This window comes from Pithys albifrons, chromosome 9, assembly GCF_047495875.1.
Source record: "Pithys albifrons albifrons isolate INPA30051 chromosome 9, PitAlb_v1, whole genome shotgun sequence".
Taxonomy (NCBI): domain Eukaryota; kingdom Metazoa; phylum Chordata; class Aves; order Passeriformes; family Thamnophilidae; genus Pithys; species Pithys albifrons.
Genome location: NC_092466.1, coordinates 23,922,437 through 23,948,097, shown reverse-complemented (window position 1 = coordinate 23,948,097; position 25,661 = coordinate 23,922,437). Strand labels below are relative to the sequence as shown.

Sequence of the window (25,661 nt, the reverse complement as noted above, 5' to 3'; positions counted from 1 at the left end):
TATATCTCAAATACAGAGTTTATAATCCTATTTTGTTGACTATTCTGTCCTATTTAGAAGAAAATTATAAGCATCTGGGGCAAAACAGATTAGTAATCTCAGTTACTACATATGCAATTCAAGTATTGGTCTAACAGTGATGTCATGAGGTTTTAATTTATTTTCTCAATGTTTTTAAATTCTGGTTTAAAACTTGATAGAATCACAGACCTTATCCAAGACCCACGAGAGGCATGATAAGCTTTTCATTTTAAATAATTTTGGATAAACCCACACATACTTTCAAAAGCTCATCACTCCATTGAGAAAAATTAAACATTTCATAAGCATGGTCTTCCATTCTATTATTTCACAATTAATATGTCAGGGAGTGTGTATATGGAATAGAGGATTTCACTGTGAAATATGTCCATTTAACTTTTGTGCTTTTTCCAGTGAAATCTTTATTACCTGACTAAAATTTTGAACTTGAAATTCAGCGGAAAATTTGTGGGGAAAATATCCAAAATAATGAAAAATACTTTGTAAGTAATTTTATTTTTTAAGCATAATCCCTTATGAATACTTCCTAGATACTATAGCAAAGACATCTCAATTTCTATCATTCCAACATGTAACTCCAAGTGGACTGTATGTGATGAGAAACAGGTGTGAAAAATTGACTGTAAAACAATATGCCTATCTGAGTTATACTTCTCATTGTTAAGATCTCTAACATCTAAACATCTGTAAAAGCATGCATTTACCTCTCAAGTTCCTTATGAGGTTTTAGCACTGAGTCATTACAAAGCAATTTAAAGAATACCCTCTTGACAGTCAGTCTTCTCCTTGTATTTGATCGTGCAATATGGTTATTGTTTTTATTTGTGGTCCCGAAATTTATTCCAAGGAGTGTGATGCATAAACAAAAGAATTTAGAGTGTAGAAACTGCATTAAGAAAAGTCTCTTCGCCACCTCTCTCACTACAAAACTAACCTTGGCCTTCTGACTAGAGATGATGAGAGGCTTTGGGGAGAGCAGATGGGAGTTGAGAAGCTGCTCACGGCCCCACAGGAGATGTTTGGCATATTGAGAAACTTGGTCTTCTATTAAAACAGCAAATGGAGAAAGACTTTTAGTAATTCACTTAGCTTATGCTACTTCTCTGCTGTTAATGTGTTTAACAACATGAAAGACTTTTTGTAGAAACAGCTGAAAATATTCAGTTTGATTGGGGATTTCATGTTGGACTCCAACCTCATCTTGAGTCAAAAGAGTAATAAACATGTGAATCTAAGCCAAGTGTATCATGATAATTTGATTGTGTTTTTGAACCACTCAGCCCCACAAATCGTGGTTTAATATTGATACAAACAGCTTTAGTGCAATATTTAGCAGGAGCTGCTTATGAAGCATAGCAGATATGTCACTGATAATGCCAATTCCTATTCAAACCCAAAGCAGGTCGTTATCAGTACAAGCAGTCTTCTATTGTGTGTAAGAAAAAAGGAAGTCAAAAATTAGATACAAAATGCAAAGTGCAAGGCACTAAACCTGATTTCTTTTACTCTATGTTTTAACCATTCTATTTAAAATGTAAATATATTTGCCTGACTAGAAATTGTCTAAAAGTATGCTTGCTTTTGTACACGATAGCAAATCAAGAACTGTAGCTGATGCCAGTAACCCAGGTCAGCCAAGATGAACCAGTAAATGTGACTCTGAAATGACTCAGAGATATATTTTCTTCTTCTTTTTAAATAAGAGTTCACACAGAACAGGAACATCAGTGACTTCAGTCTCTGGCCTTCTAACCAAGAAAGGACTTGTGAAGGTGAATGGTTTGCAGACGAAGGGGATATAAAAGAGACAAAAGCAGGATAAAAATTAAATAAAAAGTAGCTGTCTTAAACTGTAATTGCACTCCTCTGCTGAGCATGCTTTCAGATATATAAATGTGATTTACCATCAGCTTGCAACTACAAATCAGGTCTTAAGAAACACTTGTGCTATGAAATTGTTTAATCTCATCAAGCTCTGCTTTCACAGCAAGCCATAAATCACAAAGTCTTTGTTATCATAGACCTCCATGAGCGCCTCTCAGGCAGGCAATGGATCGTGGGTATATATAATCCTGACTGCACAAACAGTGGGGTCGTCGCAGCCTGAAATACTTTCATAATAGCCACTGTGCAGCTGGTGGAACACAAGCCTATGATGGATATCTCATTTCCTACAGTCGGCATCTATTTCGAGCAAATTATTACCACATAAATTTCTTGTCAACAGAAACGGCCAATTAATTAAGTTAAAAATTTACTTGTGATCACATCTACAAACCAAATAGAACTGCAAGGCAATTTTACAGTTACTGAATATACTGCAGGTCAGTTTAATGAATAATTTTTAACTTTGTCATAAACTCAAAGACAGGCTAATATCTTGCGAAACCTGACTGGAGAGCAGCTGCCAACAGATTTTCACAAAATATATTTATGCAGATTTTGATTGCTGACATCTGGGGACAGCAGTAAACTTCATACAAATACAGAAACTTCATGGGAATATGAAATGTCCTGCTTAAAAATAAATAACTTTCCCTCTAAAACACTATTTTAATGTGTTTAAAATGATACAGAATTGTTTTTTGTGGAAAAAAAAATGCCTCATTATCAAAGCCGAGAAGTATAGTAAGTAAAACACTGTTGATTAGACTTGCCGTTAAAATTATTTTGTTTTGAAGATTCTAAAATTGCATTTTGCATGCATATTTATTGCATAGACACAAAAACATATGAGGCAGTCATAATCAGTGGGTGGGGATAACTGAATGCTTTTTCACCCCCAACATGAATAAAAGTTACTCTTTCCAAGGAGTCTTCACATCAGTTAAAACATTGTCAGTAGTGCAGTGCAACAGAAAATTTAAGCTATGCATTCCATACAAATCAAAGTGGGCAGATTGACAGAGGCATGAATACAGCTACTTACTTTGGGTTATTATAGACATAAAACTGGTCTGCATGAGAACATGCACATTTGTAAGTACTCCATAATTTTTATTTTAACCTTCTTTCACCCTCTTCCCCATGCACACATTCTTCCTGAAATGAAAGCAAATATAACCCAGCCACTGCTATGAGACCAAATAGCTTTTTCAACACATAAAAGTTAGAGTATTAATTAAAATATGGAGTGGCTTTTGACTCTATGCAACTGACTTACTTTTATTAGAGACAGGCAATGACCCTAACAACAGGGAAAAATGGTTTGACATTTGTGGTGATGTGACTTTTTAAAACATTTGTATGCAATTCTGTTAGTTTGTCTTCATAAAAATTAAGGTATAAATATTATATATTTCATTAATATGTAATGAATCAGCTGTATAAACCTCTGAAAGGTTAATAATTAAGTGTAATCAACACAAAAAAAGCAGGAATTCCTCATCATAAAAATGCAAGTGGGGAAAAGAGGCCTAAGAAAAAAAAGAGTCAAATAAACCAATCTGAAAATACCAGCTCCCTGCTATCCTGGCAAAGAGTCGGAGCAAACAGGTAGGGCTGGTAAAAATTCAGAAAAAAAGCATTACTGGTCAGAAATGAAAAAAATGTACTCTTAATTATGCCAAGGAAACTCAGCTTTAAAACCTACGCTAACTGTACTTATGGGGCATGGGAAAAGAAATCATGGTAGAAAACATGTGGAAAAGGTTGATGACTCAGGGATGACCTCAAAACTATTTAGGGAAACTGAAAGTTGAGAAACCCTTTGTGTTGTATTTTGAAATTAGCAAGGTGTTAGAGAGCAACAGTGAAGGTCTCTGTGTCCTCACGGTATCCTCTGGCTTTGGAGGGGAGGTGGCCACTACTGCTATGGACAACTGAGCTCACTCAAGCGGGCATAACTGGGCACCAGGAAAATTATGTACACAGACCTAATCTATTTTTTTTTGTTGTTTGATTCTCGAGTTTATTCAATGTTTGGGTTTTTAACTTAAAATCTAAAAATCTGTGTGATTTACAAACTGAATAATGGTTTTAGTGGCAGCTCTGTAAAAGGAAGAAAGGAAAATTTCCCTCAAAGTTCTGATGGAGTTAAGGTGCCATCACAGCCAAGGAACAAGATGTCAAGGTGCAAAATGTTGCAAAGATGCAACAATTATGCCTTTTATAGCAGAATGGAGCAAAATGAATTTCCGCATCACTCAGAGAGAACAGACACAAAGTACCTACACAGGTTCACAAGACAAAGAGCCACACTGTCGAGTTTATTCTTGCAGTTAGAACTAAAACTACAGTAAAATTGTGACTTTCTCCAGCTAGCTTTGTTTTTCCTATGGTTTTGGTTTTTTGAGTTTTTTTTTTTTTTTGGGGGGGGGGGGGGGCTTTGTACTCTTTTTCTTTTTAATGTTACAAAGCTACACTCTTAACCTTAACTAGAGGTCTAATGGTTTTGATCAAAGACTATGTGTGAAGGGTAAGTCTGAAGGACAGTTGTTTTCATTTTAAGGGCTGTTGTTTTCCTTTTGAAGAAGAATCAGCTTGGTTTATTTTAGACCTTCTTCTGAGAGTTATACTAGTCTGACACTAGTTATGAACTCTTCTAATAACTGATTCAAGACATTTTTTCTTTCTGGAGAGAGAGAAAAAGAGAAAACAAAAATCAAACGCAATGTCTAGGATTTAGATGGCTCATGGTGTTTGGAACAATCTTCACATAGTATGCAAGAAAAACATTTTAAATTATTTTTCATTTGTGAAAGAATAATGTAAGAATAAATAAAACACTTGAATACCCCCCACTGTCTATCCCTATTTCTAAAGTAGATAAATGTTTTTTGAAGACTTTGGAACATGTTTAAAAACAAGCAGATCTTTAGTATCTTTCTGAATTTACATTTCTGAAATTAGTTATGAAACTACTCAAGAATAGGAAATGGGAAGTACAGGTTAAGTTTTCCTTCAGTTATGATCAAATAATTAGGTACTTCTACATCAAGGACTTTTCTACATTTCTCTCCTACATGGAAAAAATTGAAAATTCAGCAAAGAAGGGGAAATGGGCAAAGAAGATAATCATAGAAAGTAGATACAACTAAACAGCTGCAGGATTTTGAGAATACAGTACCGATAAAAGACACTCCCCAAAACTGAGAAAAAAGTTACCATGAGAAAATGGAAATTTTATAGTACTTCTTGTGCACTTTCTGTGCAATGGATAAACTTTATTATTTCATATACCATCTACAACTTGATACAATGTTACTCAGTAGGCTTTGAATATCCCAAGAGACACAGCATCCACTGAATGTGTTTGGATTCTAGAGTTCTGGAAGAGTTTCTGAAATCCTTAAAGGAAATTCAAGGGAAAAAAAAAAGATTGTGTAAAAAGACAAACTTCTGTGCATCTAGAACTAATTACTAGAACTAAACTGAGCTACTAAAATACTTTAGAGGAAGAAAACCAACAATTTGGCCAAAAATTTATTAAACCGTATGGTATCTTCCCTTCACACTCTAGTCGTGAGAGAAATCAAAAATATTTGTACTTTCCAAACCACAATATAAATTTCGAATTTTATTAACTGATCTCCTACTATAACATCATTTGGACATTATGGATAATTTTCCATAACAAAGTGAAAACTTCAATAAAGAGACGCATACGAACACAAGTGTCTATTCACTTCCCACCCTTCTTTAAGGCAGAAAGGGAAAAGTGGAATGATAAAATAATGAGGAAAATCTACATATTCACTTTTATTGATGTCATATATAATTTCAGTCAAAGTTTAAAACTCTAAAAACATTAAATTCTATGTTTCAATATTTAATTCCTATCTATACAACAGCAAAATCATCCCAACTTTGACTTAGGGTCTTCATAAACCACAAGATGATCACAGAGGATTCATTCTACTAAAGTTCTTGAAGGATGAGGTAAACTTATAAGACTGTGCCCCTAAGGTTCCAATCAAAATCAAATTCCTTGTTACCATCTCCTCTGCTCTTTACTCTTTGCATTTATCCACATATGGGTGGTTTACTATGCCACAGGCATTAATTCTGCAAGGGAATTTTTATTTAAACTGCATGTAGCAAAAGTTCAATTCCTATACACACAAACCCTGTTTTATAGGACATAAAGTAGACCTAAAACAAGTAAAAGATGCCCAGATATTTAGGTACCTTCCTAGCTGGATAAGCATAACTGATTTTGTCCACTAGGAGACAGTACAAAGAGAAATAAGGAACACGGAATATGATCTTATTCATATAGAGGATTTTGACAGGTACTCATTTCTCATGAGCTGAAAACTTATTACATGTTCCTATTTCATGGAACACCATTAATTTCATTTCTCTGTAACCACGATACAGAGACAAAAGGGAAGACACAGTCTCTGACCCAAAGACCTAGAAACTAAATCTCCTTTCATGTTACAGAAGTCCCTCCATGCAGGAGTAAAAGGTAATACACTACACAACTGTCATTTAGTGATGATATTGAAAATAGGAGTACAGAGCTTCAAATCCTGGCAGAGAACAAGAAAAACATGGAATGAGAAAATATCGATGTGATCTGTTACTTCCTCAGTTTACAGAATGCCTCCTAAGATATATTAGTGTCTGAATGCCTCAAATAAAATATGCCAGAGATGAAGTAGAAGTAACACAGGTAATTCCTCATCTTTATAAAGAATTTAAGCATTTAGTTCATAGAAACAGTCACATACTAATTTCTAGATGTCAACTTCATTCCAGTGAAGAATACTGTTTAGAGGTAAGGTAACATAACACAGCACACCATTTCTGAGGATGCTGTTGTGAGCAGAACAATCTTGTTTTGATTAATTATTCAGGTTGGTAAAATTACAGCTTGTTTAAAGGAGCATAAGCAATCTTTCAGAATGCTTCACTTGCTTCTTTATAAATAAGAATAATTCATTCTAGGTGTAAATTTACTTAATTAAGAAGCAGTATCCCATCTTTCTCCTTGTGAGTGAATAAATCTAAACCCACAAAACAAATTACATAAATCAAAACCTGGCATTATAGTTCTGAGCTCTTAAAGAGATTATACAAGCTAAAAAACTCAAACAAAATAAAACCCAACAAAAAAAATGGGAGCAAAGGCAGGGAGGATATACCATACAGAAGTCCCTCTCATCACCTGAGCTAATAAACTATAATTTGGAGACTTTATATGATTATTTGTTGTATTTTATGTTCTTCTAGTGCTGTCACAGGCCCCTTCTTTCTTTTTCTGAACCACTGAAAAGACCAGGCTGCAGATGCTCAAGGACTGCAACATGACAGTATTGTTACAGGTAGTTTAACAGGACTCTGCCATCTTAGCAGGCATATTTCCAAAATAAATAGTCAAGAACAAAACATTTTACAAATAACTTATGCTATGCTGGAGTTTTCTGTTTAATTTCAATGATTTGAGCCATTAGGAATTTTCTACACTTAGAGGCAAACTCATACAACTCATAAAAGACAGTATAGTGCTTTCTTATTCTCTCCAAGTTGAAGATACAACCTATTAATCACTTTAGAGAGCATTGTTGATAAATTTTATTAATTATATTAATGATATTATTTATTAGATTTTATTTTTAATGTTACAAGATTTTAAAAGTTGTTTATCAATATAACTTGTGCAAGTAAATCTATAATTAAAATCAGTTGTGAACAACTCAAGAAGTTGAAACATTAGGCTTCCATTAATATGGTTTTCCTATGATATTCTCCTAATGTTCCATCTAAGTCATTAACAAATGCAATTAGAAGGATTTGCAAAAGGATTATGTAAATTATTATGGCCTACTTAACACTTGATTTACTCTGTCACTGTTATGCACCCTGTGTGACAACCCTATCCACCTGAACAGACAATTGGCAAATATAAGGAAACAAGCAAAAGACACTCCAAAAAAGAAATTACAAGATTGACTTGCAGTCATCTTGTAAGAATACTTTGCAGCTATTTAAAAGAAATTTAGGACAAACAATCCACAACCAGAGCTCAGAATACCACTGCCTTCAAGTCATTTCTTTCTCTCTCCATGTAGAAAAATATGTTCCCAAAGTAGTACCTAGAGCACAAAATTTGATGATAATTTGAAATTTACATTTATGAAATCAGGATTTAGCTATGTTGCTGTTAATGAAGAATGTAAGGTATATTCCATAAAATTCAAATATGTCCTCTTTGATCACAGAATAAATTGGTTATTAATGTATTTGTAAACTGTCATTTAATTCATAGCTATACAGGGGATCTTTAATATAAGTACGTGTTATTCTATTGCTCTGGCCTCCCTATCTTGTTTCTAAATTGTCCTAATCTGAAGATTCTCTGAACGCATTTCAAAATCAAAGTTTTTGAAAATGTGTTTTGTGGTTTCTTTCTTTTTTTTTTGTAGTCTTACAGAAGAATAAAAATATACCAGTGCAAAATGTAATTCAAAATTAAATTATGTTTGAGGATTAAATCATATTAACAAAAGATAATACATTTCACGAGAAAGCCAATATATCCCTGAAAATAATCGCTGATATACAAACAGATTCAATACAAGTGTTGCAGAAATTGGGACACCGTACAGCATAAAAATGAAAACTTTTTTCTGATCTATTTTTCATGCACTGAACTTGCTATGTAAGGTCAGTAACAGATGGGGAAAAAAAATTACTCTCAACCCTACTTTGTCAGAGAGAATGAAAAAAAAAAAACACAGAAAAAATTCAGACCCCAATTAAGCAATCACAATCAATTACACTGTCTTCAAGTCACTTCCCTAACTACTTCAAGTTACAATGATCTCCAAATCTCCAAATAATCTCCTTCTTCCTATCTCCTTGAGATTCAGTAGTAACAGGAATAAATTGTTGCTTAGCAATGGAAATATGACCTAGGATTTTTAACCCTGCCAGGTACTCCTACTCAGCTTTTGGCTATTTTAAAGGTTACAGTGGAACACAGCCTCTCCTTATAGCAGACAAGAACCCAACTCCTAGAAGGTTCTGACAAGAGTTTAGGGCTATCAGGGAATAAATTTATGTTATCACCTTAGAGATGGGTCAGCAAGAACTGGACATAATAAAAATGGTCTTGCATGACACTGAATAGCAAACAATAAGAAATACACTGGGCTTATGCAAATTTGCATAGGACACAGAGTATTTCCCAGCCAAATAACACCAGGCCAGATTCAAACAGCGCAAATATAACCAATAGATCCGACGTTGCCCTACTACTCAGCATCATTATTAAGTGGCAATCTCCAGGGATGATTGCTTACAACACATGAACTTTGACCTCAAAATGAGAGATAAAACATCTCCAGAAAGGCAGTAATAGGAATGGTAAAATCTGTAGAATTAACATCTAGTAATACTGTAAAATAAACTCACAGTTCCTAGAGCATTAATGTAAATCTGTGGCCTTTCAGAGCCTAGAAGCCACCAGAAGTTTCATTTAATATTTCCAGACAAAATCTAAAGAGCAGTAAGCAATAAAACCTATAATTACCAGCCATAAATAAAGCAGAAAAAAGCATGATGCAGTGTCCAAACAAAATAATAATCACATGTGTGTGTTGAGATGGGAGGAAATAGGGCAGTAAAATGAATAACCAGGCTTCAACCACAAAGTCAGAGATGTCCCTGATACAGCAAAGGTTTAAGGACACTTTGCTGATTTACTTTGTGGCAGGCTGACATTCTTGTAAGCATGATGCTCTAAAGCTCATTTCAGCAGTTTTAAGCAGCACAACAGTTTTTCCTGATCTATGACTGGTTTATGGTAGCTGGAAATGGACATAGTCATTGTGGCCATAGTTTGAAATGAAGTGAAGTGATGTCCTTGATGGAGAACCAGTGTCAAAAATAAAAACTATGAAAAACGTGAAAATTATAAAATACGCCTTCATAATTTAGCTCAGTGGTAAAAAGGGCAAAGATGATTCGCAGTGCAGGCAAAGATTACACTCTTTGGAGAAGTAAATTCAAGACTCATACTACATTATGGCTAAGTTTTCAGAGGTCAGCAGACAAAGTCACTGTAAGGTTGGCTCATGAAAATTATTACAACAGAAGCATTACATTGAAGCTATGCATGCACATTATGTTTGTTTCTTTAACTACACTAAATTTTCATTTACTCTCTCAGCTGCTCCAGAAAAGATCTGTTAGATCAGGACACAAACATACCCTCTGCAGATTAAGCTTCCAAATCCAGAGCAGACAACTACTTAAAATTTCTCTATCAAAAGTAACAGCTTTGGAAAAGAATTTGTGAAAGGGAGTCTATGGAAGAGATCAAGAAGTAGCCCTCCCCGCCTCCGCATCACCCCCCTCCAAAAAAAAAAAAACAAAAGTTTTGTTTTGCTCACTTACTTGTATTAACCTCAGGAATTTACTAAACTGTATTGAATAAACTTACACTGGAACTAAGAGATGGTGGGTCTGACTTAAAAAGTTACTCAGTAGCAGCCAGTGAATCCATTTAAACCAAGAGTATTAGAATACCAGAAGAGTTACAGTTAAAGTGACTTAAAGGAACTACCAGTTGTTTAAGCTGTTACCTGTGAACTTCTTTAAGTATTTTTTTTCTGATTCAAAACATTTCCAGTATGAATACAAGTATGAGAAATGGGGGAAATATTTCAATCAGAAAAAAATCATGATCTCCACATGAAAGCCGCGAAAGTTGAGAAGTGTGCAACTGCATGAAATTACTTAAGGGATAACTGTCACAGGAATTAATACAGATTGAATGTTTAAAAATTACAACAGATTCCTTTACATTTTGAAGGCTGTTCTATTCCTGCTGTTAAAGCTTAAGGTCTCTCCATTTGATGGAGAGTTGTGTCTGTTTTCAGTATACAGTTGACTAATGCTTATTTAGTGGATTGGATTGGATTGGTCAACAAGTGTCAGAGATATAAGCACTAAAGGTTAAGTTAGGAGTATTTTTCCCTTGTCTGTTGACATACTGTCAGCTACCCCTCAGAAAGAATGGTAAAGAGCAATGAGAACAGAAGCTACCAAAAATATTAACAAAGTAAAATGAAATGCAAAAAAAAATCCCCACCAAGGTCACAGGACATCCTTGCAGAAAAAGACAGAGTTGCAGCTGGAGATCACAGCTCAAAATTTGTACAGCCATTGAAAATTACTAAAACAATTCTGAACTGTAAGTGCTGGGAGTAAAACAAAATCTAAGCTGGCTAAAATTTGCAGTATATGGTGCATTCTGCAAGCATATAAAGCATTCTGCATATCATACTTCTGTTTAATCAGTATTTATTTAAGACTATATTTATTGGAAAACAGATTCAAGAATTCTGGGTGAATTGATAGAACAGTTTGTGTTCTCTAATAAAGTAATTTTAAAACAGTATATGGAAGAAATAAATTTTCTTCAAATTCTAACAACCAGCCATTCAATATGGTGCACGCTCTCTCCAGGCACTACTCTGTGTATGCATCACAGGGATACAGAATATAAAACAAAGTACTCCACTTTTCAGTTAGTCTAATGCCCATAGTGGGACAGTCTACAGCATCAATTGCTTTGCTCTACACAGCCTGCCACACTTGCCAAAATGGAGATAGCATACCAACCTGATTACTCAAAGAGCTCTGGTATTCTGCTGAGATCCACACCTCGATGTTCTTTGAAGATAAAAATCCTTAAGCATTGCTTTCCTTAAAACAGTTCATGACCATATAGCTACAGAAGTTGATTTCCTTTTACACAGACCTAGTATGAAACAAGCAAAATCAAGGTTCTCTTGTCCCTCTCTCTTTAACTGAGGACTTCCTATGTCAAGTGTTACATAACTAGAAAATTAACAAGTCATCATCAGCTGTGACTAAACCAGAACGTGCACATCATTTAGAATAAAGAGTAACAGTAAAATAAACCTAGGAGGGCAAACTTTTGAAGCCAGCCTTGGCAGGAATACAGTTTTCATTTACAGTCTGAGATTAATAGCTAAGAAATACAATGACAAAGATAGGATCTTATTGGCCTTCCAATTTTAAGACTTTATTGGGGGAGGGAGGGAGACAGGAAGGAAGGGAGGGAACAAGGGAGGGAGGAAGGAAGGAAGGCAGGCAGAAAGGTAGGCAGAAAGGAAGAAAGGCAGACAGACTGGCAGGAAGGGGAAAAAAGGAAATGGGAAAAGAAAAAAAGGAAAAGGGAAAAGAAAACAAATAAGAAAAAAGAAAATGTAAAGGTTAAAATCTGTCTTTGACAAAGCCTTTTTTAAAGCTTGTGATATAAACAAACCAAAGAAAAACAATGAGACCAATGAATCTCTGTGCTCAATAAAACAGCCAAAACATAGATCATATATTCACAGTATGGAACAAGTAAAATCCAAACTTCAGGTCTAATTTTTATTGGCTGAATTGGAAGAAAAATGTTTCAGTCAAGCTCAAACTCCATATCTGAACAAAACATGAGAAGAGTAGAGCAGGCAGGTTGTCTGCTCAGATGCAAACAAGCCTAGAGAGAGAAGTTTTGTTGTGAAATTTCCATTTCTGTACACAGTCATCATCACAGAAAATATTGGGATTTTCGTATCTGACTTCAAATCAAGTTTATAGCTCATCTGATAAACGCTTCTATCAGTCCACTCAATTGTTTATATATTCAGGCAACCAGGACACAGGAATCACTTATTACCCAGACAGTATTGAGAGAGGAAGGAAGAAAGAGAGTTGCACGAGTGTGAGAGGCACAAACAAATATCTGAAAAAGCAGGTGCAAAAGAGCATGAGGACGTGAGAGAGAGGGAGAGAGGACAAGAGATGTGAAAGAGGAAACGTGGAAGCAAATGAAAGGGCACATGAGAACAAGGAAGAGCATGTGTGGGAAGGTATAAGGGAAGGTGGAAAGAAGAGTAATGGGGACAAGGTGAGGAATAAAGGCAAGGGGAAAGGGCAAAAGAAGGTGGGATATAAAAGCACTTGAGAGAGAATAAGTGGGTTTGATAAAATCAAATTAAAAGTTTTTCCAGCAGAGCCAGATATGACTCATACATCTTTTTTATCCAAACCCTGTACTTTAATGATCTGTTCTTGTGGCACCCAGCTACACAATTAAATGAGCCAGTGATCCTGATGGACTCGTACCCAGGGTTTTCCTGAGCTTTATACATCACATATTTTCTTTATTTCAATTGAGCATAGTTTTGATCCAGCCCCTTTTTTTTTAGTAATTTCAATATAGTTCAATCTGCTATATTTTTATTTGATTCAATGCACAGTATTATGTTTTATTTTATGTTTTTCAGTTCGGTACACATTCTAATCAATTCTCTTATATGCTTTATTCAATTCATTAAAATGCATGTATTATGCCATGTTTTATTTATTCTAGTGTGAGGTAGATCAATTTTGCTGTATGTTGCATTAAGCCCTCAGCATGCTGTATCCATTTCTTCATCTGTTGCACCCATTTTGTCATGTGTTCTAGCACACATTGTATCTGTTTTAATACAGTTTTACATCCTGCTTCTAATTTTTTTAGAGCATTTTGTGTGGTATTAATGTGGTTTGGTTTTCATCTACTCCTGCATTAATTTTCTGTAAGATGCCTCATACTTAAAGAGCGATGAGGTAAAGTATAAGGTGGTTGCTGTTAATAAGCATGAACATATACAATTTTGTCTTTAACTTTATAAAGTGTAATTCCCAGAAGACACCACGGTGTGCTTTTGAATACATCTGAATTGTGTTTGAATTTCTAAATGTCATCTTCAGTGGGAGTTAAGAATATGTTTCTTTGAAAACTGTAGGATACTAGAACAGTCTCCTATATGCTACTTTTCACCTTCATATTTTCTATGATCTTCTCTTTAATGAATTTAAGGAATAAGAAATGGAATTTAATTCGTAAGGAAACAAAACAGAAAACTCTGAGCATTTAAGGAACATAACACTTAATTTAAAGAACATTATTTCTGAAAATAAAGATGTATGATTTTGAAACAGTTCTATGTTCTTTAGCCTGTAGAGTTAATACTAGTGACATGTTGACTCTTTCCCCTTTTTTATATATGTTCTTTTTGTAGACTGATACAGCCATATTTGAAGGATTTTTTTATACACATAAGGAGACATTTTAAATCTCTGCCTCTTTTTTTTATTTTAAGCAAATAAAATAGTCTACCTTGGAAGATGGGATATAAGAAATTATTAACTCTCAACATATTAGTGAAAACTCTGTTGTTAATAACAAAAATAAGAACAAAATAAAAATTTATTTACTATGTAAGCAGAAGAGGACTTTGACCTTATCTGTCGCTATGCCCCTGGATTTGGGAGTGAAGAAATGGACTGCAAGACCATCAGACACTTAAAGCAGAGGGGTTTTCTCCTATATCTTTGCAGAAAGATGAAAAAATTGCATGTATTACCTCTAACAAATGGTAAAGTACTCTCTGTTATATATCCATCTGGCTTTCCATTTATTATCCTGGGCAATGCTATGAAGTGGACTCCACACTGCTCTCTCTATTCCAAATCACAATTTTCCACATTTAGCACATGCTGGTTCCCTCTTCCTGGGAACTGACTGCCCTGCTCATAAAAATTGAGCAAGTTATCAATTTTGGCACAGCCTGTTCTCTTCTCTCTTTTTAATTTAGGATATCATTTGAAAAGTTTCCTTTAATTACTCATCCCAGATAGGCTGGTGAAACGTGATATATGTTGCCCTGAGGACAGAGATCATTAAATGTGCTAGGAACTGCTGTAGGAAGGCCCTCTGCTCCATGGTGACCTCAGCAGAGGCTCTTATTCCCTGGCAGCTCAACAGTTGACAAGGGACACAACTCTAGAGACCCACATACATCCGGGTAACACTGTGCCAACAAGCACATTCACCTTCAGGCTGCTGACCTGGATCAAGCAGAGAATTTTCTGTCTCCTAAAAGGGAGAGGATGACTTGGGCCTCTTACCTTTCCTATTTTGCAAAGCTGCTGTAGGATCTAGCTGTCAAGAGAAATGGAGAAAAGGCAAATCCTTAAAAAATCTATATGGAGTTTCAATTTTTATTCCAAATGTTTCTGATGTAAAAACAAATAATTTCATAGACATTTAACTATGGGATAATTTTTATACCCATGCAGAGGCTCAGTATATGAGAACCATGTACTACAAAAAATTGGCTTAGGCTTTTGCTTCAGAGTTTAAATAATTCTCAAGCCTTGTGCTCTGGTCATGCTTGCATGATCTTCACAGAAATTAACAACTTCTATTTAACACAAGTAACAGTTTTCATACTTCTAAAAGGTGTAGAGGTGAGGAAACAGAACTACATTCTTTTTACAATGGACACATATCTGATCCCCCAGCTCTTTGCTCTAATAATATGAAAAGCATTCCATCAGGATACTTTTCAGCTACAGATGTACATGTTTAACATGTCTGAAAATGTGTGTATAAGAGTATTATACAGAATATGGACTACCTTACACCAACGGAAATTTTAGCATTCAGGTGGACTACAGTACATCTGGAGATGTTCCACTGAATTTACTCCGTCTTTGAGCTGAGAGACAAACAACCCAGAACTGGGGCTATGCATGTTATTTACTTGCTTCCAATACTAGAATATAATATGCAGCATTGGTGAGACATTTGGGACTGAATAACATGATATCTATGTTCTTGGATAATATTAATGAATCTAATTTTAATTATTTTTAATGTAAACATGGGCTTGCATAAATATATAATCTGCATGCTCTAATTCTGTGCATCAGTTTTTAAAACAGTGAAAAAATTTTTACATCTGACATCCAAACCCCTTAAGCATAATTCATAATGGAAATGCTGACACCAAGCTAACTCTGGTGGCATGAACAATGCTCATAGAAAACAAAAAGCAAAGCTTCCTCAAGATATATTGCAAAGTTCAAATCTCAGATTAAAAGCATATGAACCTGAAATAATTTTATTGATGACTATATTCTGTGACCTCAAACAATCCAGAGGGTAAGATTTTAAAAGTCATGACTTCCTAAAGTTTTCTTTGGAAAACTCAAATTCTGTAAGCTGTCTAGCCTAGAAGCTCTTATTTGTATTTTCAAAACTTATATGCCTTTTTTTTTAGTATGCATTGTGGCTATTGGTATGCACAGACACATTCTAATATTGTCCCCCACAACAAAAGCCATCATTCTGGCAAAAGGAGACAGGAAAATCTAACACTCTTCTACCATGACCAAGATGGTAAGAGCTGCTACAGTTGCCAAATACAATACACAAAACATTTAATTTATAATAGTTAGAACTTGGCCCTTGACCAAGTCCAAAGAACTATGTCTTATTTCACTTGCTCTTGAATATGTCTCTTTCAGAGATAAATGACTGTGCTGTTTGCCAGTTCTCTCCTCTGTTTGGCGTTTTGTTTAGCTCCGCTTGTGACAAGCCAAGAGTTGATGCATCTGCTTGAATGTGTAATATACATCTTTGGTCAACTTAGCTTTTTTCCTTGACAATATTATGTCAAACAATCACATCACAACTGGCTCTGATCTCTTTGTTGTTAGCTAATAAATTAAAGAGTATTTATTATCTGCAATCCTTTTTTCCCTTTTAATGGTGACACATTTGTGGTGAATTACAGGGCAGCTTTATAAACTAGGCTGTGGGCCAGTATCAGCCCCTGTGTTCATGTGAATGTTCCCTCTCCCACTTGGCCTCCCAGCCTGGTGGTAAATCAAGGCAGCTGTCACAGCACACTAAGTTAGTGTGCGTCATTGGGGAGAGCAGGAAGCGTTGGGGGTATAATTCTGTCCATCAAACTAATATGTTATATCAGTAGCTTTGTAATCTTCTGCTATAAGTTATGGGAAGTGACACCTAAGAATTCACTTTGAAAGCAATGTGTTCCTCAGACTTTAAGCCAAAACAGACCCAATCTGCAGCAAGAGTTCCTCTGTTTAGACGAGTGGATTTGTAGCAGCGAGCCGCCCCATCGCTATCAATGCAGCAGTATTTTACACATTCCACTGCAAGCCTCTCTCTGTTTACAGTTTTTGCAGCAGAATTTGTAAACTTTTAAAACATGATTTCTTCCCTTCTCCTTCTTTACCCTTGCTTTAACCTCCAGTAGCAGGACAGATAAATATACTCCTTGAATGTTATCATGACAAAGTGAACTCCTGACAGATAGGAATGAATGGGAGACCTATTTCCCTTGTCCATACCCCCTTCAACCTTTGCCTTGACAAATGTGGGAAATAGCCACATAGGACAGGAGAAGAATACACACAGCACTATGATAGGAATGTCAGCTTTTTTGTTAAATGTTCACATGATACTGAAAGAACTGAGTGAAGATAACCTTAAATAGGAAACATGTTTTCTAAACAGCTTCACAGAGATCCAGTTCACATTGTATCTCCCCTAAAAGCATGGCTTATTTTCAGTGACTATTTTTAATGCTTTTGAAGACCAACAAAAGAGGAACTTGGACTCAATTAAGTGTTTTTGTGAGGTGTGATTTGATCTGAAAGTCTATGGGACATCTTCAAAGAGTCAAAACCAGACAAGCATGTCCCACAACCCTAGCACACTGAAATCAAAGATGTATGCTAAAAACACTAAATATCTGTTACAAAACTATTTTTAAAAAGATTTAGTATTAAACCTCATGGAAGTTTGCTTTGATAATCTTTGTAATCAATAATAAATGTAAATATAAAAAGCACTAGAAAACAGTGCTCTCTTCATCCTTAAATCTAAATCCAGAGACTATTACAATGTAGAAAACAGTTCTTGGGAAAATCTAAGTTCATTTAGTCATAACACACAAATACTATCACTGTCTCATCAAGCATTGGTTCCAGCTTTCCAACTATGAATGCCATTTACAGTAAAATTTTAAAACATGCTCAAAACAGTTACAGATACTTCAATTCCACTAATCTGTGCAATATACAAATACTGTTTTAACTTTCATTTCAATGTCAGCTTGAAAATTGCAAATGATATTTCACAGGATCACATGGCATACCACATTACCTCAAACCTTAAGAAATCTTGTGCTTAATAGCATCAGGTCTTGTTCACATGCTTTAAAAATTTGAAAATGTATATGTCAGATTTGGTCAAACATTAATAAAATGAAACATTTTATCTTGAAAGTAATCTACTTAGAAATCACTTTTTTTCATCTATTCATACCAGCTAATTAAAGCAGCACTGATTTTGGAACTTTCATCTTTAATAACATTTCAAAAATAAATTTCACAATTTTGTTCTGGTTTGTTCTGATCTGAACAAAATTGTTTCATTTTTAAAAAAAAATCTAATTAAACTCACACCTGGTAAGATTTAAAATCAAAAAGTTTGATTATTATATGACCTGTGAGAAACTGCAATTAACATATTTGCACCAATCATCAGAGCATACATCTAAACAGCTGATGGCAAGACAGGAGAGTCTTCCAGTGCCATGCTTTTCATGTGGGATTTACTTGCTTGGCCCTGGTCTTACACTCTTGCCTGCTGCACTTTCATTAAGGTAAAAGGTCTCTCATTGCACAACCTCAGAGTGCCAAAAAATAATCCTATTTCGCTATTTACCTGTGACTAAATGGGAACAGAGCTTCATAGATATTCCAAAGCTAGACTGCAACAAAATCTTCATTATTTAGAGGGCTTCTGCATTGGTGGCTATTTTCCTAGAAATCATGTGTCCATGATGCCGTTTACCACATCTCTCTTTTACACAGCCCATTCAACACATGTGTATGCCAGCATCAATATACCATTTCTTAGGTCTTGTTCTGTTCTATAAAGCTTTCAAATATTCACCACCACATAGTTATTTTCATTTGGGAAATAGACTTGTAGTCTAGTACATTGGCTATAACCAACCATTCCCTCAATAAAATATCCACTTTTAATAAATCCTGAAGAAATAAGGTCTTACACTTCATGGATTTTCTGCATAAACAACTAAAAATGTAGTAGTTTTAGCCCCTCTCTCAAGAATAAATCTCTCATAAAGACATTCTACAAATACCTCTGCTTAAGATAGACCATGAAAGCCCAGATTCCGCAAACACCAGGCATTAAGAATGAAGGGAAATTCTCTCTGATCTCTCTCCCTGCAAAAAGAAAGCTAATGGTTATGGTTTGGAAACCATACTCAAAGATTCAATAGACTCTTTTTCTTCTTCCCTTTACACAAGTTTAGCCTTCTCCGAACAAACCTTCTTGCAGCTGCTGAGGTCTAAGCCACAGGTAAAGTTATTTGACAAACTACTGTCAAAAACTGAATCAAGCATTTGTGATATTTTTCACAGTCAAAGGTATTTTTCCCACCTGTGACTGCTGACTAAGGTGTTTGTTCTGAATACCTCAAATGCAGCCCTACCAGTCTCACCATCAACACATTCATTGTTCCCACTGCTGGATAATAACTATATTTCTCAAGTCACCTAAAAAAAATATAGCAGTTGCACCAGGCTGGCCACCTGAGATTTGGCAATGAAATAGCCCACTCCTGTTTTCGTGAGTACTCATGTAAAGCCATATAAAAATTCAACCAGAGTTCAAAGTATATCAGAGAGACAGACTGTCAGTACACAAAGCTAACATTTGGACTGAATCATCCATCACCAGCTAAGCACTCAGAAACCAAGTAAAGCACATTTTATAGAGAGAGAGCAGAGTCCTGTGACTTCCCCATTATGTGACCTCCTTAAAACCAAATGTTACTGTATTTATCAGAAAGATGATGACTTTTTTCTTCTTCTATGAATAAAATTGGATTAGACTTTTTGAAGAACACAGGAGAGCTGAACAGCAAAATTTCACTGAAAATGAGCACAATGGAGACCTTATCTACTCAGACTCTTGGAATTTTGTGCTTTCACTTCTATTTAGCCTTTGAGATACTAAAAAAAGAACAACAAATAAAAGACAATATTTCCCAGTTAATTAAATATATCAAATAAGTGTAGCACTATGTCCAATACCAATATGCCCAAATGTGATCCAGCATTTTGGAAATAATACATTAATGTGGTTCCAGCTGATGTAGACTCCAAAAACATATTCCTTGAACAAGTCCTTTAATTAGGCAGACTTGGTCACACAGGTTACACTTGAGAGGATTTTTTTCAACTTTTTATATTAAATAATTTAAAATTCTACAGTATAAAGTGATAGCATGGTAAACTTTATCCTAGAAAACATTGCAAATTTCAGTTACTTGTCAGGCACTCAGCTTCTCTAACTTGCAATGATCATATTTTTTCTTGTCCTTTTTTTAAGAAGAAAAGAAACAAGAGAAATAATAGAATATCTACTTATATCTTCTTGCAATTGAGAGAGATGCAAGAATGTTAACTAAAAACTAACTTCAAGGCTTCTCAGATGAGTCTTCCTAGAGAAAGAATTTTTTCCCCCAGTAGAAGCAAAAAATTAACATCTGAGTAATTTTAAATTTAATTTTGGATAATTAGTTAAAACGGGCAGTTCCTCAAGTTATCAATCTTTAGTAAATCTAAAGTCAATGACACTCAATTATGTAAGACATTGTAAAACATTTAGTGAAAAGTATCATATTTAAAACAAACTGACAAATATGTTTTCATTTTACAGCCTTCTTTAACAGCTCTTTCATAGTGGTACTAATTTCAAGTTGTAAACGAAAATTTCTTCAGCAATTCTAGTTTGAATTAGATATGAGAATTTATACTACAAATTCGTGAGAAGAGTTGACTATGTACAGCACCACCAGTGAATTGTTTTCAGGACATATTTTATATAACTTTCTAAATCCAATTGAGGGCTTTGTTTTTTTTTTCAATTATTCACCAGGCTGAATAAATAGTGTATTTATTCTATATTGATTGAGATTACTCTCTCTTTAGCTATATGCATAGGCATTTAGTGATTTTCTTTTCCAAATGATTAGAAGCTCTGTTAGGTTCAATGTCTGTTTTTTCTCTATTTTAACTTATAAACCCCCCCACCCCCAAAAAACAACAAATCTGAAGTTATTTCTCGGTTGTAAATGATTGTCTTTTTCTCGTTTAAACCCATCTTGTTTCAATCCTACACACTCTTTGAGGCTGTAATACAAATGACAACCTCCTTCCCTTAATATAAACAGAAAGTATTAGAAAGAACAAACAACAGCTGAGCTAATCCTTCGCTCTGCAGTTCTTTTCTAAGACTGAGTGATTTACACTAGCTTTTCTTATTTGTAAAAACACATAGCAGGCACAACGGGACTAATACTGCATCCTGGGTCACAACTCCATACTGAGTTTGGGGATTTTGAACACTTCTGGTTCACCCTTTTGTGCAAATTTCAACCCTAGAAAAGCAAAACACAAACCCATGCTTGCACCCCAAGCAGACCAACATGTTTACAAGATGGTTTGTTTGAAAAAGCACTCCCCCCAGTTAGTGTGAAATGAAGACTCTTCAAACACCGTTCAGGTTTGGAGATGAGGGCCATTTTCTTCCATGTATCTCCGAAATCTCATCCTTGCCAGGAGTGGCATATAAACAGAGGCACCAGTTGCACTCACAAACACACTCCTTGTCTTGGAAGTGTTTTATTAAGGCACTGGCATTTTTTTAGCTTTCTGAATCTTTACTGCTGTTTTAAATGGGACATAAGCAGTCATGACCTTTTGTGTCTGATGTCAGAGAAATGAAAAGGACCAGCAATAACTGGAGTTTACATTGGCTCCATTTTCCAGTCCAGAGTTACATACACACTATATCCAGCGCACCATACATTCTTGAAGCCTTAAGATGCAACTCAAGCCCTCCTTGTGTGAAGAAAACAGATAACAGCTGGAAAACTGTGGAGTAGTTCCAACAGGGACTTCTGCTTTCTCCTAGAGTCCTGCTCAATGAATTATAATTATAATATCTTCATGGTTGTCAAACAACTACTTACTTTAAAAACACCAGCTGTACTATGCTGCTCTTTCTTCTTTTCTTGTTGCAAGACTTATCAAACAACTAAAAAGTTGTATATTCTTCACTTGAAAGGCTGACCTGGAAACTTTGAAGAAGATTAGAAGAAAACAAAATAACCTAACTTGTAGTTGCTCTATATACACTAGCTAAAATTATCTAATTCTTCTAAGCTTAATGTTCAGCAACTGAATAAAATGGTCTATATTTGAGAGGATTTAAGTACCTATTTGATGTCTTTTGGGATTGCGTGGATTTATCTGCGCAAGTATATCATTGTCAAATCTATCAAAGATTTGATTATCATGACAGCTTTTCACATGCCAGCTATGTGCCAGTTTCCATAAACTTCTGTAAAAATTGCTTATTCCCCCCCCGCTTGCTTAATGTCTCCAGAGTATAAAATGAAACAATAAAAGATCTAAATCCAATGAAATATCAGAAAGCTGAATAAAATCAACAAGAATAATGACTTATTTTCCACAAGTTCAATTCTATATTATTAACAGCAATAAAAATAGGACTCTTATTTTATACCTTCCACAGGAGTCCTAAGAGTAAAAAAATACTAAAAGAGTTTTTGTAATATGCAAATTACTGGGGGTTTTTCAACTGAGAGCTTAATTACAATCACTACTATTTCCAGATACTTGAAAGAAGAAACAAATTCTAAATAAAAACTAAAATCTCTCTGGAAGGTTCTCCACCAACACAATACATTCTTTTGAAAACAAAAACCTTAATCAGGTCATGAGGAACAGTATCATCCCTGGGTTGGGTCAATTCCAACAATCTTTAGGTGTTTCCATACAAATTTGATCTGAAATATTTTTTTTCCCCCCACTAGTTCTGGATTCCTGTGCATTGCCTGCAATTGGTCATTTTGCTTTCTTGAGATATGTTCAAAACTCACCCTGTGCACTGGGCTTCCGATCACACATTTTTTCACAGAGAAAACAAAGCATGTTTTACTCACATAAAGGAACAAAATCTACATGGTGTCTATTAATCTGCATTTCTTTCTTCAAAGGTACTTCTCACAGATGGGTTTCTCAAGCTCAGCTTTAGATGGTAGTTTTTTATGTTTCTCTGTTTTGCCTTCAACTTCATTCTTGGATGCTTCCCTTTGGAATTCTCATCCCACCTTTTTTTAATACCTCTCTTTGCACTATTTCAGAAGCAGGTGAAAGAGTAGTTTGCGAATGAAAATTTACTTTTCATCATAGCCAAATTGACAGCCATGGGACAGAGTGCTGGTGAAAAGTGATAATGCTAAAACTTTCCAACAGATTTATACAAAGCATTAAAAAAAAGATTATTTTCCCTGCAGAGTTTTTTTTTTAAATACTTTCTCTAGGAAATAATATTTTGGGAATTATTTATTAATCATTTGTGATTAAAGTCTGCTTCATCCCATGTCCTATCAAATCAGTCAAGATCAAAAGGCTCCTTTCACTTGCTGTGCAAGGCTCAAACTAGAGACCCTTTCTGTGGAGATTTTCCATAAACATGTCCAATGTCCTTCTGAGACTATTTTAAGATGTTATTAATCCTTCCCAAGTAATTTCTATGAAAAGCATTTAAACTTTTCACATTTTCACCCACTCATCTAACAGCAACAGCATTTTGTGTAAAGAAGTTTTGGCACAATCATTTGTCTAGTTTGTTGGTTTTGAACCTCAGGGCTTCAAAATTTGGAACAGTTTATATAAATTAATCTATTCCAAATCTCTTCTTCTAACAAAGAAATCCCACTAAGAGAATGAAAATAATCCACATATAGCTTTTTTCTCAGTACTATTTCTTGAGTGACTTTAGGATGCAGGTAACAACGTGACTGTAGACTCATTGGTTTTGCTGCCTGTGAAGAGTATCTTGTGTCTGAGAACAGATAGCAGAGTAGCACAACAGTGATTGCACAGCCCACGGGGAACCCTTTCTAACCACAGGGCAAGAAGTTTTCATTTCCCATTATAAATATCATAAGGGTCTCTGGTCTCAGTTGAGCACAGAAATGCTTCGTGGTCATTTGAAAACAGATAATGATAGGTGCTTAGCAAGCACTGATCTTCATTAGCGATTCAGAACCTCTCAGGATGAGAGCGTTTTTGCATAGCCTGGGGGTTCACAATCTGACAGTCTGTAGCTGAAGCAACTTCAGAAAATGCTAAGCCTTTTAGCACTCAGGCCATGGAAGGTGAGAACAGTGTTTCTCTACCCTCAAAGAATCTGACAATTAACAGTGGAAAATTTGCATTCAGTTTCCATGAAACCACAGAGTAGTTAGAGTATAACCTATTAAGATTTTTAAAAATGTCTGGTTTTACAGTCTCTGTGGTATCACTTCACTATTTGCTATGATGCCATTGTGTTTTCAATTTGAAATGCTCAGTGTGCTAAACTTATGCTTACATTACAGCTGCAAGTTCTGTATAGATCTCTTCCCATCCTACATTAAAATACTATTAAAATATTCACCTACTCTTATTCACACTAGATTCACATTACATTGTACCCACAATTACAAATGCACCAAAGAAGAGCCTCTCCATATTAAGCCGAACAATAACAGGTAAATCTCTACACAGAGTACCTTCAAGAAATAATAGATTCTATTCCAAAAGGGAGGTGTGAAAAAGAAAAATAAGAAGGAGAGGAGGAGGGGGATGGATGTAGATCTACATTTTTAAAAACTTCATCCCATCCCACTTCAGCTTCTGTTGTTGCCTTCCATGCTTCCATGAAAATTAAAAAATCAAATGCTTCATAACATTGTATTCCTAAAGAAGGCTTACTCTTACTTCCATTAAACAGAGTTACATTTAAGTGTGACCAGGCTCAGCAAATAAGGTCACCTTCTTGAATAAAGTTTGGTAAATCTAGCATCCAAATTTAAGTTGAAAATAATCTCATGTTAAAATTGAAAGAAAATATCATATTTTTCTTTTGTTAATTTTTTTTTTCAGTAGAATTAACACTCATGCATAATGCATAATATTGCCATTTAACCAACAAGTATGGAGCCATTTTAGTCTCTGAAGGAGACAGTAAACAGTGTAGGCAGGGGTTCTACTTAACCCACACACTCCACTAATACATTTTAGATAACAGGCCAGTGCATTTAAATAAAGTCCAGATTCAATTTAATAGTATTTGTTGCAAAGCTTTATCTAATTATAATAGTCAATCTTTATTACTAGCCTCACAACCCTATTACAATCCTTCTTTCTAATGATCTCTTCACTATCATAGTAATAGCATTCAGCCATAAATTAATCATCTGTTTACAATCATGAGTAAACATCAACTCAACAATTGATAAATAAACAATCTCCTCAGGAGGCTATTTCTGTTATAAATGTGAGTACTGAAGGGTTCAGCACAGCTTTGCTATTTAACTCAAAAGAGCATTTCTGCATATCCAGAGATTTCTGTTCTGCACAGTTTAAACAAAATGTGTTACATGAACTGCACAGGTTTTCCACCATAATAGTGCCACCCATCTTTTGTGCTGCTAAGTGTGTGGGAAGATATTGTCTGTCTTTTCCAGGGGTTGCTTTATTTCTCTCAGACTAAACCCAAGATGAAGTTAACATAAAGAACTGTTTATTTTTCTTATTAGAACTGCTTAGTAAGCTTTTTCTGTTCTAAGCATTCAGCTCATTTTTAAATCCAATGCTACATCACAATTTTC

The 25,661-nt window shown here is 35.0% G+C and overlaps 1 protein-coding gene and 1 long non-coding RNA gene across 5 annotated transcripts in view; both read right to left on the bottom strand.

Moving 5' to 3' along the window:
• The window catches only part of LRMDA (leucine rich melanocyte differentiation associated), a 656,306-nt gene that overhangs the window by 131,859 nt on the left and 498,786 nt on the right, over window positions 1–25,661 (bottom strand). The window lies entirely within an intron of this gene.
• LOC139675550 (uncharacterized) overlaps window positions 14,967–25,661 on the bottom strand; it is a 42,614-nt gene continuing 31,919 nt past the window's right edge. Inside the window, exon 3 of the long non-coding RNA XR_011698500.1 lies at window positions 14,967–15,001. This is a non-coding gene — a long non-coding RNA (uncharacterized lncRNA). The remainder of the gene's footprint in view (window positions 15,002–25,661) is intronic.